Genomic DNA, 13,868 nt, shown 5'->3' with positions numbered 1-13,868 from the left:
TGTGTTAGCATTTCTCGATGAAGGCTCTTCAGTCTCTCTGATCGAAAAAAAGCTGGCTGATCAACTTAAGCTCGACGGCATTCCTGAGCAGCTGACGATCAGATGGACAGCTGGTCACCAACGCGAGGAGCGGCAGTCCCGGAGATTGAACCTTTCGGTATCGGGCGTAGAAGAAGCAGACGGTTCGCTGGAACTGCACGCAGTGCGTACAGTAGAAAAGTTGATGCTGCCTCGACAAAAAGTAGACTTCGATGAGCTTGCCGGAAAATACAACCACTTACGGAATCTGCCAATCGCGTCCTACGATGGGCAGCCAAGGTTGCTCATCGGACTCAACAACATCCACACATTTGCAGCTGCTGAAGTTAAGGCAGGTGCCGATCGAGAGCCGGTCGCCGTCCTTTGCAAGCTCGGGTGGTCAGTGTATGGGCTTACAGACTCAGCCACACATCAAGTTAGCTCAGCTGATATGGATGAAGCGCAACTAATTCTAGGGAAACCGAAGAAAACGAAGAAGGCCACACGAAAACCCAAACAAACCGGGAACCGCGCCGATGTGAACGAGGAGCAGTCTTTGGAGATAAGCGAGGAGAGTCGATGTTGCCGCGTCATTTCTCTGGTAAAATCCGGATTTTCAACACAAACGCCGGATGTTACGGGCTGGGGTGTAGCGACACGCCGTGCAACATCAACTACGGGAACCAGTAGCCAATCCCCCGGTCGCGTGAACTGTCACAGTCCGAATCGAGCGGATGCGACAAAAGAAGAAAATGAAGCAAAATCAAAACGTAAACATTGAAAGTGAATGTGCATTTTGTAATGAGGAGAAAAGATCAAGTTTGTGAGGGATTTTGTGCGATATTTGTAGACGGGCGGTTCGAATGTAGGAAAACTGGTGGCGATTTGTAAGTAGAAGGCAAAAGAGAAATATTTTGTTCTGTTTCTCGCGCAATATTTACCGTTATAAAATTACCTGTAGCGCAACAAATTCTCACCTGTAAAACCTGCGGAAACTTACCTGCTCGAAGACTCCAAGTACGAAGATTCGTGAGTACCTAGAAATAGCTAAAAACCTAGAAAAAGAAACTTACCTTTATAAAACAACCTCACAGAAACGCCTACACATAGGGTAACTGTTCCATGATTGAACCAAAGTAAAGGAACTCAGTGCCAGAAGAGTAGTGAAGGAGGAAACCAATTCTTGTGAGTGGTTAAAGGAAAGGTGTGTAAATTTAAACTAAAATAAACAAATATTTACAGTTTGAGTTGCTGAACAACAAAACGTCGGCTACTACAAAACGCTGGTTAATCCATCCGAACAATTTGAATGCATCTTAGAGAGTTGGAAATGATGAAGTTTTACAGAAATGCGAGCAATTTTAAGATTTTTCATGTGTTTTGGACCTCAAACTTCAATGCCCGTTTTACCCCACTTCCCTTTGTCGTAGAGGGCTCATATTTGGCATGAGTTCATCTCATGCAAAGACAAACAAACGCTGAAAGTTTCATCCAAATCGGAGCACCTCGATACGACCTCTAGAACAAACCGAGCAGAATCTACAAATACTGCCTCTTAAAAAAAATCAAATATTGGTCGCAAAAAAATTTCAACTCCATTTTTCGATGTAAAATCAAATTTGCGATCAAAAATCACTCCAGTGAAATTTTGATAAAGTGCACCGTTTTCAAGTTATAGCCATTTTAGCTAACTTTTTTCAATTTTTTTTTCATTTTTTAAAATAAGTGCACATGTTTGCCCACTTTTGAAAAAAATATTTTTGAAAGGCAAGACTAACACTTCAAAAGGACCAAATATTTCATATTACGCCCTTCCAAAGTGTTAGTCTTGGTTTAAAAATATTGAAGATATTTTTTTCGAAAAGATCGGACAATTTTACGAATGTTTCATATTTTAACATTGTAAATAGGACCATTAGTTGTTGAGATATCGACATTAGAAAATGGTGAAACCATCAATTTTCCTGTTTTTAAACACTTGCATGGCAATATCTTAGCAACTAAGGGTCGTATCAACAAAGTTCAAAAATGCAAAATATAGAAAATTTTCTCAACCTTTCAAAAATATTTGTTTTCAAAAGTGGGCAAACATGTGCACTAATTTTTAAAAATGAAAAACTGCGACTATTTTTAAAAAGTTATCTAAAAATGGCCTTAACTTGAAAACGGTGCACTTAATCAAAATTTCACTAGAGTTCTTTTTGATTGCAAATTTGATTTTGCATCGAAAAATGAAACTGATAAATTTTTGCGATCAATATTTCGATTTTTTGAATAAATCAGTATTGATTTAAAAAATCATAACTCGGTCAAAGATTTTTTGCACAACCTGGAAATTTCTGAAAAGTTGGCATTTGATGTCCCCTAAAACATATAAAAAAATAGTGTTTTTTGCAAATCAAGTTTTAGTGACAAAAAGTCAAATAAAAAATCACCAAAAAAAATTACCGTGTAACATTTTTTTCCAGTGTAGTCCGTATCCATACCTACAACTTTGCCGAAGACACCAAATCGATCAAAAAAATCCTTCAAAAGATACAGATTTTTGAATTTTCATGCATCATTTTTGTATGAACAGCTGCCAAATTTGTATGGGAAATTATATGGACAAACTAATGATGCAAAATGGCTTCTTTGGGCATACCGAAGGCATCAAAAAAGTTTCAGTCGGATTGAAAAATACAAAAAAATATCGAAGGACCGAAATCTGAGAGAACTGCTCCTTATGGAATTCCTAGAAAGAGCTCAAAACGGGCAAAATCGGTTCAGTCAGTGCCGATATATTTTTTTTTTTTTGATTTTTCGACAATGTTTGATCAACATCCCATCACACACACAGACATTTGCTCAGAATTTGATTCTGGGTCGATATGTATACGTAAAGGTGGTTGTACGAGGTCATATAACGAAGTTCAATTTTCGAGTAATTTTAAAGCTTTTTTTCATTTAGGTGGGGAATGCAAAAATATAATGATTCACAACTACAATTCACTCAATTTTAAGATGTAATGTCAGATTTGTTAGCATAAAGAACAATACAGAAATTTTGATAAAGTACACCAAAGGTTTTATTTTTGCTCAAATGTTGCAATATTTCCCTTTATTTCAATTAAGGTTAATACCACATGAAACTGGCAAATTAAAGCGGGAAAGTGACTTAAAATGTCGGTAAAGGAAAAACATTACATGATTTCAAATATTTTTCAAAGGGATTTAAAAAAAAGATGTGCCTGACAAATAAAAAACGATTTTTTCCTAAATCCCCCCAATTCTGCACAATTTCCCTCACAATCGCACGGTACTTTAACAACGGTTAACTCATTAAAACTTCGCGTTTCCGGGGTAAACACTCGGGCCCGAACGTCAACAATCCCCTAACATCAACAACAGCCAGCTGGCACAGCATCTCTGCTCTCAGAAACTGCACAATTTCCCACGTTCATTTGTCGCACTTTTTCACTCGTGGCTCAAATCGTCGGTTTTCCATGGCGATAGGAAAACTTTTTCCCGCGGGTTGCGCAAATTACACAAATTGTTTATCTTTGTTCGCTGCTAAATTGTGCAGTTTTTCCGGAGCTAGAATTTTCCATCCACGCGGCTCCCATTGGAAAATTAAATTCCAAGTAGTTTTTCCGTTCGTTTTCACATTAATCGACGGGAAAAAAAACTGGTGCTCCAAGCAGTGCTTAACTTCCAAATGAATTAAATTTGAGTGAGATTTTCACCCCCTGTTAGTTTTCGTCGTCGTCGTCGTCGTCGCAAAGAAAAGCTCGCTCAGTGGGAAAATTAGGTCCCAGCCCGCACATTTTCACCTTTTCCCAAACGAGCATGAAATTAAAGGGGGAGAAGGGGAAATTCCACCCAAAAGGTGTTGAACCAAACAAATTCATTCACACGTGTGTTTGCAAAGGCCAACCCAGGCGAATGAAATTTACGTTTCGTTCTGGTGAATGGGAGCACGCTGAAGAGAAAGAAGCGGAAAAAAAGTCCGACCAATTCGCAATTTAAATGAGTTTCCTTTCAGCGAAAATCTCGGCGCCCAGATTCAGATTGGGGGATTTTTTTTCTCTCTTCAGGTGTATTTTGCTGGAGCGAAAAAAGTTTTGTGAATTGCTTCTTTCTCAGAAGGGATGCAATAATAATTTATTCTCGGATTCACTAAACTGCCCCGTTTTGGAGAGGGGAAAAAGTTTTAATTGCAAAATGTGCGAAAAGGGACAGAGTTTTTTTTTGCCTTTTTTCGATTTTTACAAATGGGATATTTTTCGAAAAAAAACTAACTAGAACAAGGAGCCTAAGTTTTGTTCTCGGGAAAAAGATAATGCTTTCATGCCTTGTTTTATTTCAGGGAAAAAGGTCGGATTTTCAGAATTGCTTCAAATGATCGAAACAGAATTTCGTCATCATGTTTTGATTGACAAAAGTTAACGTTGTAAAATGATTTCTTATAGAAAAATCATAAAACTATGAGAAAACTGCGATTGGACAAAAAGATAATTCAGGGGGCTTAGAGTTCATGAAATTTCCTAACTTTTTACCTAAGAGAGTATGGGTGTTGGAGGCTGTTGCAAAAAGATATTAAGGTTAAGAAAAAGCCATTTTTAACAGTAATTTGCAATAGCAATGAGAAAAAGTCAAACCAATCCCGGATATTTATGGCACATTTTGAAGGGCTTTAAAAGACATTTTAAATGCAGCTAAGAGAGAAAATTTTAGAGAAATTTTAAGAATATGTGTGCAATTTAAAGATTTTTTATGTTTTTGGACCTCAAACTTCAAGGTCCGATTTACCCCACTTCCCTTTGACGTAGTGGGCTTATTGAGCAGAAAATTCATCATTTATATTTTTGTAAATGAATCAATGTTACATATGACCAAAAAACTGCCATTGTGTGTCATTCACCCATACAAGTCTCCATACAATTTTGGCAGCTGCTCATACAAAAATAGTACGTAAATATTCAAAAATCCGTAACTTTTGAAAGAATGTTCTGATCGATTTGATAATAATATTTTCAATCGAAAAGTTCTTTACAGATTTTGTGATGAAATGCACCGTTTTCAAGATACAGCCACCGAAAGTTTAATTTTAACTGTAAAATTCCTGATTTTTTATCTCAATTTTCATAAATGTCCATTCTTAAATACATTTTTTTCAAAAAGTTCAGAAAATTTCCATTGAAACTGCCTAAAAAAACAAAGTCGGACTTTTGGTTAAAAAAATTAAGTTTTTTAAGTCTCATCCAAAAAGCCTTTTATTTTCTATAACCAATATCTTAGTTCTAATCGTTCAATTTAAATTGCAAAAAATAAAACAATTGTGAAATTTTATGATCTTTTTGACTTAAAAAGGGTATTAAATTCAATACATACTGTTTTTTTTTTTTAAGAATTTCCAAAAGTGTTCATTAGTGATAACAAATCCTGATAAAGTATTCAAAATTTACCATGTCCAATTAAGTCTGGAAGGCATAATTCGGCAGCCATGTTTTTTTCAGAAAAACATTCAAATCTTAATGTGTTTTTTGTAGAAGCATTTTACATGTAGTGAATATTTTTACATTTCAATATACTATCTCTGGACCCTGAATTCAGAACCATCATTGACAGTCATTGCCCCAAAAGTGGAATACACCAAGGTTGTTAAGGGGTTATATGCATGTATATCGGCAAATAAGTCAGAGGTTAGTATCAGCACACACATCAACTTATTTTTAATTCTTTTTTTATGGCATTAAAATATACATATTCACCTACTGTCAAAACAAATTTGAAGATATTTGTTTGCATCGTTGCCGAGATATAGCAATTTCAAGTGAGCAGTTTCATTAAACGGGTGCCACGATATCTCAACATTGTCTTGACCAAATCGGCTCGAAATTTTGGTTAAACCGACTCGGTGTGCATGACGAAGCTAGATTTTCAAAAAGTTTATTTTAAAAACTAATTTAATCCACCTATGTGGTTGATGCCTTCCTCACTTTTTAACAACAATGGGTAATATGAGTGGTTTGGACACATATTTCAGCTATTTTTTTTAGGCCCAGAAAAATAAGTACACAGATATAACTTAAGTTGTCATAACTCGAGACAGGGTTGCCAGATCTTCAATTATATGGACTCGTTGGAAAGGTCTCTAGATTACCTAACCAACGATGGGTCGGATGATGGACCCGGACATCGTTTACATGCATTTAAGTGAGATCCGGCTTCAAAAAAGTACATAAATATCACTTAAGTGGTCATAACTCGAGGCAGGGTTGCCAGATCTTCAATTATGTGAACTCGTTGGAAAGGTTTCTTGATTACCTAACCAATGATGGGTCGGATGATGGATTCAGACATCGTTTACATGCATTTAAGTGAGATCCGGCTTCAAAAAAGTACATAAATATCACTTAAGTGGTCATAACTCGAGACAGGGTTGCCAGATATTCGATGTTGTGGACTTGTTGGAAAGGTCTCTTGATTACTTAACCAACGATGGGTCGGATGATGGATCCGGACATCGTTTACATACATTTAAGTGAGATCCGGTTTCAAAAAAGTACATAAATATCACTTAAGTGGTTATAACTCGAGACAGGGTTGCCAGATTTTCAATTATGTGGACTCGTTGGAAAGGTCTCTTGATTACTTAACCAACAATGTGTCGGATAATGGTTCCGGACATCGTTTACATACATTTAAGTGAGATCCGGCTTCAAAAAGTACATAAATATCACTAAAGTGGTCATAACTCGAGGCAGGTTTGCCAAATCTTCAACGTTGTGGACTCGTTGGAAAGGTCTTTCGATTTCCTTACCAATGATTGGTCGGATGGTGGATCCGGACATCGTTTACATGCATTTAAGTGAGATCCGGCTTCAAAAAAGTACATAAATATCACTAAAGTAGTCATAACTCGAGGCAGGGTTGCCAGATCTTCAATTATGTAGACTCGTTGGAAAGGTCTCTAGATTACCTAACCAACGATGGGTCGGATGATGGATCCAAACATCGTTTACATACATTTAAGTGAGATCCGGCTTTAAAAAAGTACATAAATATCACTTAAGTGGTCATAACTCGTGGCAGGGTTGCCAGATCTTCAATTATGTGGACTCGTTGGAAAGGTCTCTTGATTACCTAACAAATAATGGGTCGGATCATTGATCCGGACATCGTTTACATGCATTAAAGTGAGATCCGGCTTCAAAAAAGTACATAAATATCACTTAAGTGGTTATAATTCGAGACAGGGTTGCCAGATCTTCAATATTGTGGACGCGTTGGAAAGGTCTCTTGATTACCTAACCAACAATGTGTCGGATAATGGTTCCGGACATCGTTTAGATACATTTAAGTGAGATCCGGCTTCAAAAAAGTACATAAATATCACTTAAGTGGTTATAACTCGAGACAGGGTTGCCAGATCTTCAATGATGTGGAATCGTTGGAAAGGTCTCTTGATTACCTAACCAACAATGTGTCGGGTAATGGTTCCGGACATCGTTTACATACATTTAAGTGAGATCCGGCTTCAAAAAAGCACATAAATATCACTTAAGTGGTCATAACTCGAGGCAGGGTTGCCAGATCTTCAACGTTGTGGACTCATTGGAAAAGTCTCTTGATTACCTAACCAAAAATATGTCGGATAATGGTTCCGGACATCGTTTACATACATTTAAGTGAAATCCGGCTTCAAAAAAGTACATAAATATCACTTAAGTGGTCATAACTCGAGACAGGGTTGCCAGATCTTCAATTATGTAGACTCGTTGGAAAGGTCTCTTGATTACTTAACCAACGATGGGTCGGATGATGGATCCGGACATCGTTTACATACATTTAAGTGAGATCCGGCTTCAAAAAAGTACATAAATATCACTTAAGTGGTTATAACTCGAGACAGGGTTGCCAGATCTTCAATTATGTGGACTCGTTGGAAAGGTCGCTTGATTACCTAACCAACAATGTGTCGGGTAATCGTTCCGGACATCGTTTACATACATTTAAGTGAGATCCGGCTTCGAAAAAGTACATTAATATCACTTAAGTGGTCATAACTCGAGGCAGGGTTGCCAGATCTTCAACGTTGTGGACTCGTTGGAAAGGTCTCTTGATTACCTAACCAATGATGGGTTGGATGATGGATCCGGACATCGTTTACATGCATTTAAGTGAAATCCGGCTTCAAAAAAGTACATAAATATCACTTAAGTGGTAATAACTCGAGACAGGGTTGCCAGATCTTCAATTATGTGGACTCGTTGGAAAGGTCTCTTGATTACCTAACCAATGATGGGTCGGATGATGGATCCGGACATCATTTACATGCAGTTAAGTGAGATCCGGCTTCAAAAAAGTACATAAATATCACTTAAGTGGTCATAACTCGAGACAGGGTTGCCAGATCCTCGATGTTTTGGACTCGTTGGAAAGGTCTCTAGATTACCTATCCAACGAGAGGTCGGATGATGGTTCCGGACATCGTTTACATACATTTAAGTGAGATCCGGCTTCAAAAAAGTACATAAATATCACTTAAGTGGTCATAACTCGAGACAGGGTTGCCAGATCTTCAATGTTGTGGACTCGTTGGAAAGGTCTTTTGATTACCTAACCAACGATGGGTTGGATGATGGATCCGGACATCGTTTACATGCATATAATTGAGATCCGGATATATGTGAAAACACATTTTTATACATAACTTTTGAACTACTTATCGAAACTTCAAACAATTCAATAGCGATGTATGGGACCCTAAACCAAGTCGATTGCAACTGGTTCGATCAAAATCGGTTCAGCCAGTGTTGAGAAAACTTGGCAAGATTTTTGAACACATACATACATACACACACACACACATACACACACACACACATACACACACACACACAGACATTTGTTCAGTTTTCGATTCTGAGTCGATTTGTATACATGAAGGTGGGTCTACGAGCTTTTAATAAAAAGTTCATTTTTAGAGCAGAATTATAGCCTTACCTCAGTGAGGAAGGCAAAAAAGATAAAAATATTTTTGTGTTTTGCCTTCCTCACTGAGGTAAGGCTATAATCCTGCTCTAAAAATGAACTTTTTATTAAAAGCTCAAAACCCACCTTCATGTATACATATCGACTCAGAATCGAAAACTGAACAAATGTCTGTGTGTGTGTGTATGTGTGTGTATGTGTGTGTATGTGTGTGTGTATGTATGTATGTATGTGACTGAAATTCTCACTGAGTTTTCTCAGCACTGGCATAACCGATTTTGATCAAACCAGTTGCAATCGACTTGGTTTAGGGTCCCATACATCGCTATTGAATTGTTTGAAGTTTCGATAACTAGTTCAAAAGTTATGTATAAAAATGTGTTTTCACATATATCCGGATCTCATTTTAATGCATGTAGACGATGTCCGGATCCATCATCCGACCCATCGTTGGTTAGGTAATTGAAAGACCTTTCCAACGAGTCCACAACATTGAAGATCTGGCAACCCTGTCTCGAGTTATGACCACTTAAATGATATTTATGTACTTTTTTGAAGCCGGATCTCACTTAAATGCATGTAAACGATGTCCGGATCCATCATCCAACCCATCGTTGGTTAGGTAATTGAAAGACCTTTCCAACGAGTCCACAACATTGAAGATCTGGCAACCCTGTCTCGAGTTATGACCACTTAAGTGATATTTATGTACTTTTTTGAAGCCGGATCTCACTTAAATGTATGTACACGATGTCCGGATCCATCATCCAACCCATCGTTGGTTAGGTAATTGAAAGACCTTTCCAACGAAACTACAACATTGAAGATCTGGCAACCCTGTCTTGAGTTATGACCACTTAAGTTATATTTATGTACTTTTTTGAAGCCGGATCTCACTTAAATGTATGTAAACGATGTCCGGATCCATCATCCAACCCATCGTTGGTTAGGAAATTGAAAGACCTTTCCAACGAGTCCACAACATTGAAGATCTGGCAACCCTGTCTCGAGTTATGACCACTTAAGTGATATTTATGTACTTTTTTGAAACCGGATCTCACTTAAATGTATGTAAACGATGTCCGGATCCATCATCCAACCCATCATTGGTTAGGTAATTGAAAGACCTTTCCAACGAGTCCACAACATTGAAGATCTGGCAACCCTGTCTCGAGTTATGACCACTTAAGTGATATTTATGTACTTTTTTGAAACCGGATCTCACTTAAATGTATGTAAACGATGTCCGGATCCATCATCCGACCCATCGTTGGTTAGGTAATTGAAAGACCTATCCAACGGGTCCACAACATTGAAGATCTGGCAACACTGTCTCGAGTTATGACCACTTAAGTGATATTTATGTACATTTTTTTAAGCCGGATCTCACTTAAATGTATGTAAACGATGTCTGGATCCATCATCCAACCCATCGTTGGTTAGGAAATTGAAAGACCTTTCCAACGAGTCCACAACATTGAAGATCTGGCAACACTGTCTCGAGTTATGACCACTTAAGTGATATTTATGTACTTTTTTGAAGCCGGATCTCACTTAAATGTATGTAAACGATGTCCGGATCCATCATCCGACCCATCGTTGGTTAGGTAATTGAAAGACCTTTCCAACGAGTCCACAACATTGAAGATCTGGCAACCCTGTCTCGAGTTATGACCACTTAAGTGATATTTATGTACTTTTTTGAAGCCGGATCTCACTTAAATGTATGTAAACGATGTCCGGATCCATCATCCGACAGATTGTTGGTTAGGTAATTGAAAGACCTTTCAAACGAGTCCACAACTTTGAATATCTGGCAACCCTGTCTCGAGTTAAGACCACTTATGTGATATTTATGTACTTTTTTGAAGCCGGATCTCACTTAAATGTATGTAAACGATGTCTGGATCCATCATCCGACCCATCGTTGGTTGGGTAATTGAAAGACCTTTCGAACGAGTCCAATATTTTTCTAGATCTAAAAAAATAGCTGAAATATTTGTCCAAACCACGCATATTACCCATTGTTGGTAAAAAGTGAGGAAGGCATCAACCACATAGGTGGATTAAGTTAGTTTTTTATATAAAAACCCATTAGTTTTTTATTTTTGTATTTTTTTAAAAAGCTAATTTTAAAAATTGGGCTTCGTCATGCACACGGGATACATCTTGAGAGTCTTCACCTCAAATTTCAGCCAATTTGGTCCATCCCATCTCGAGATATCATGGCACCCGTAAACTCAGGGTTTAGACAAAAACGCCAACAAAGTTTGACAGCCCGCTTTGCGCATGGCAAAATTTTGAACTTAAATCGTCTCTTACTCAGTTAAATATTGAAATATCTTCATTCAACTTTCAGGATTGATTAATAATCATCTTCTGAGTGGATTTATCAAATATTCTGTAATATAAAATTTTGTGACTTTCTACATGTATGTAACCCCTTTATCGATAGAATTATGGTCGATAATATTATCGTCTAACGATAACAATAATGGTTATCGTTATCGTCGGGACGATAACGATAATCTATCGTTATCATTATCATTATACCGATTAGGCCGATGCAAATATTTAAAAAAGTTTTTGTCCCTCGGCCCTGGCCGAGGTCAAGGGGGGTGGGCAAAAAAATAAAAAAATATAAAAATTTAAATAACAAGCCATAGTCTACACATTTAAATGAAAAATGTGTTTTAAAATGCATTTTACACTTGTTCAGTTGTTTTGCAATCATTAGTTTTCAAAAAATCTAAGATCTGACAAAAACAAAAATTGTATCGAAAAAAAAGATTTTGCATCGAAAATTTTCAAAAAATCTTAAGATTTTTTAATAAACCCAAACATGCTAAAAATGATTTAAAACCCAGAAGAATGTATTTTAATTTGATTTCAGCTGGTTGCACTTGAATTTTCATTGAAATTTTGAAGTTTATTGTAAAAATATTTTTTTTGCCCCCTGATTTTTCGGGCCAATTTTGAAGGGGGGGGTGACAAAAACTTTTAAAAATATTTGTACCAGCCTTATTCTATTGGCGATAATTTTATCGACGATAACGGACGATAATTTATATTTAATATATTTCAAAAATTGGCTAAAACCAACAAAATCATGTTGAAGTTTTAAGCTTCCTCTAAGTTAATATTTTTTGATAATATGGTAAATTCCAAAGTATAAATACTACAAAAAAACACGAAATACCGTATTTTTTGAAAGTACTTAAATTTTAATGATTTGTAATATGTGTATCAAACGATTCGAAATGTTGCATGCATTTTCACTGTTTAAGAGTTTTTGAATGAAATACTCAAAATTTCACAAAATATCATATTTTCTCGAAAACACTCATTTTGCCTTCCTCATTGAGGTAAGGCTATAATCCTGCTCTAAAAATGAACTTTTTATTAAAAGCTCAAAGACCCACCTTCATGTATACATATCGACTCAGAATCGAAAACTGAACAAATGTCTGTGTGTGTGTATGTGTGTGTGTATGTGTGTGTGTATGTGTGTGTGTATGTGTGTGTGTATGTATGTATGTGACTAAAATTCTCACTGAGTTTTCTCAGCACTGGCAGAACCGATTTTGATCAAACCAGTTGCAATCGACTTGGTTTAGGGTCCCATACATCGCTATTGAATTGTTTGAAGTTTCGATAACTAGTTCAAAAGTTATGTATAAAAATGTGTTTTCACATATATCCGGATCTCATTTTAATGCATGTAAACGATGTCCGGATCCATCATCCGACCCATCGTTGGTTAGGTAATTGAAAGACCTTTCCAAAGAGTCCACAACATTGAATATCTGGCAACCCTGTCTCGAGTTATGACCACTTAAGTGATATTTATGTACTTTTTTGAAGCCGGATCTCACTTAAATGCATGTAAACGATGTCCGGATCCATCATCCGACCCATCGTTGATTAGGTAATTGAAAGTCCTTTCCAACGAGTCCACAACATTGAAGATCTGGCAACCCTGTCTCGAGTTATGACCACTTAAGTGATATTTATGTACTTTTTTGAAGCCGGATCTCACTTAAATGTATGTAAACGATGTCCGGATCCATCATCCGACCCATCGTTGGTTAGGTAATTGAAAGACCTTTCCAAAGAGTCCACAACATTGAAGATCTGGCAACCCTGTCTCGAGTTATGACCACTTAAGTGATATTTATGTACTTTTTTGAAGCCGGATCTCACTTAAATGTATGTAAACGATGTCCGGATCCATCATCCAACCCATCGTTGGTTAGGTAATTAGAAGACCTTTCCAAAGAAATCACAACATTGAAGATCTGGCAACCCTGTCTCGAGTTATGACCACTTAAGTGATATTTATGTACTTTTTTGAAGCCGGATCTCACTTAAATGTATGTAAACGATGTCCGGATCCATCATCCTACCCAACGTTGGTCAGGTAATTGAAAGACCTTTCCAACGAGTCCACAACATTGAAGATCTGGCAACCCTGTCTCGAGTTATGACCACTTAAGTGATATTTATGTACTTTTTTGAAGCCGGATCTCATTTTAATGTATGTAAACGATGTCCGGATCCATCTTCCAACCCATCGTTGGTTAGGTAATTAGAAGACCTTTCCAAAGAGTCCACAACATTGAAGATCTGGCAACCCTGTCTCGAGTTATGACCACTTAAGTGATATTTATGTACTTTTTTGAAGCCGGATCTCACTTAAATGTATGTAAACGATGTCCGGATCCATCATCAAACCCATCGTTGGTTAGGTAATTGAAAGTCCTTTCCAACGAGTCCTCAACATTGAAGATCTGGCAACCCTGTCTCGAGTAATGACCACTTAAGTGATATTTATGTACTTTTTTGAAGCCGGATCTCACTTAAATGTATGT

The 13,868-nt window shown here is 37.1% G+C and overlaps 1 protein-coding gene and 1 long non-coding RNA gene across 3 annotated transcripts in view; one reads left to right on the top strand and one right to left on the bottom strand.

The window, feature by feature from the left end:
- The window catches only part of LOC6045914 (prolactin-releasing peptide receptor), a 194,775-nt gene that overhangs the window by 148,611 nt on the left and 32,296 nt on the right, over positions 1-13,868 (bottom strand). The gene's annotated exons all lie outside the window — the stretch shown is intronic.
- On the top strand, positions 846-1,283 carry LOC119767011. Its single transcript, XR_005277265.1, has 3 exons — positions 846-905; positions 980-1,047; positions 1,113-1,283. It is a non-coding gene; the product is annotated as an uncharacterized LOC119767011 (long non-coding RNA).

Source organism: Culex quinquefasciatus, chromosome 2 (assembly GCF_015732765.1).
Source record: "Culex quinquefasciatus strain JHB chromosome 2, VPISU_Cqui_1.0_pri_paternal, whole genome shotgun sequence".
Lineage (NCBI taxonomy): Eukaryota > Metazoa > Arthropoda > Insecta > Diptera > Culicidae > Culex > Culex quinquefasciatus.
The sequence above is the reverse complement of the archived record's forward strand: the minus strand, read 5'-3'. Positions and strand labels throughout refer to the sequence as shown.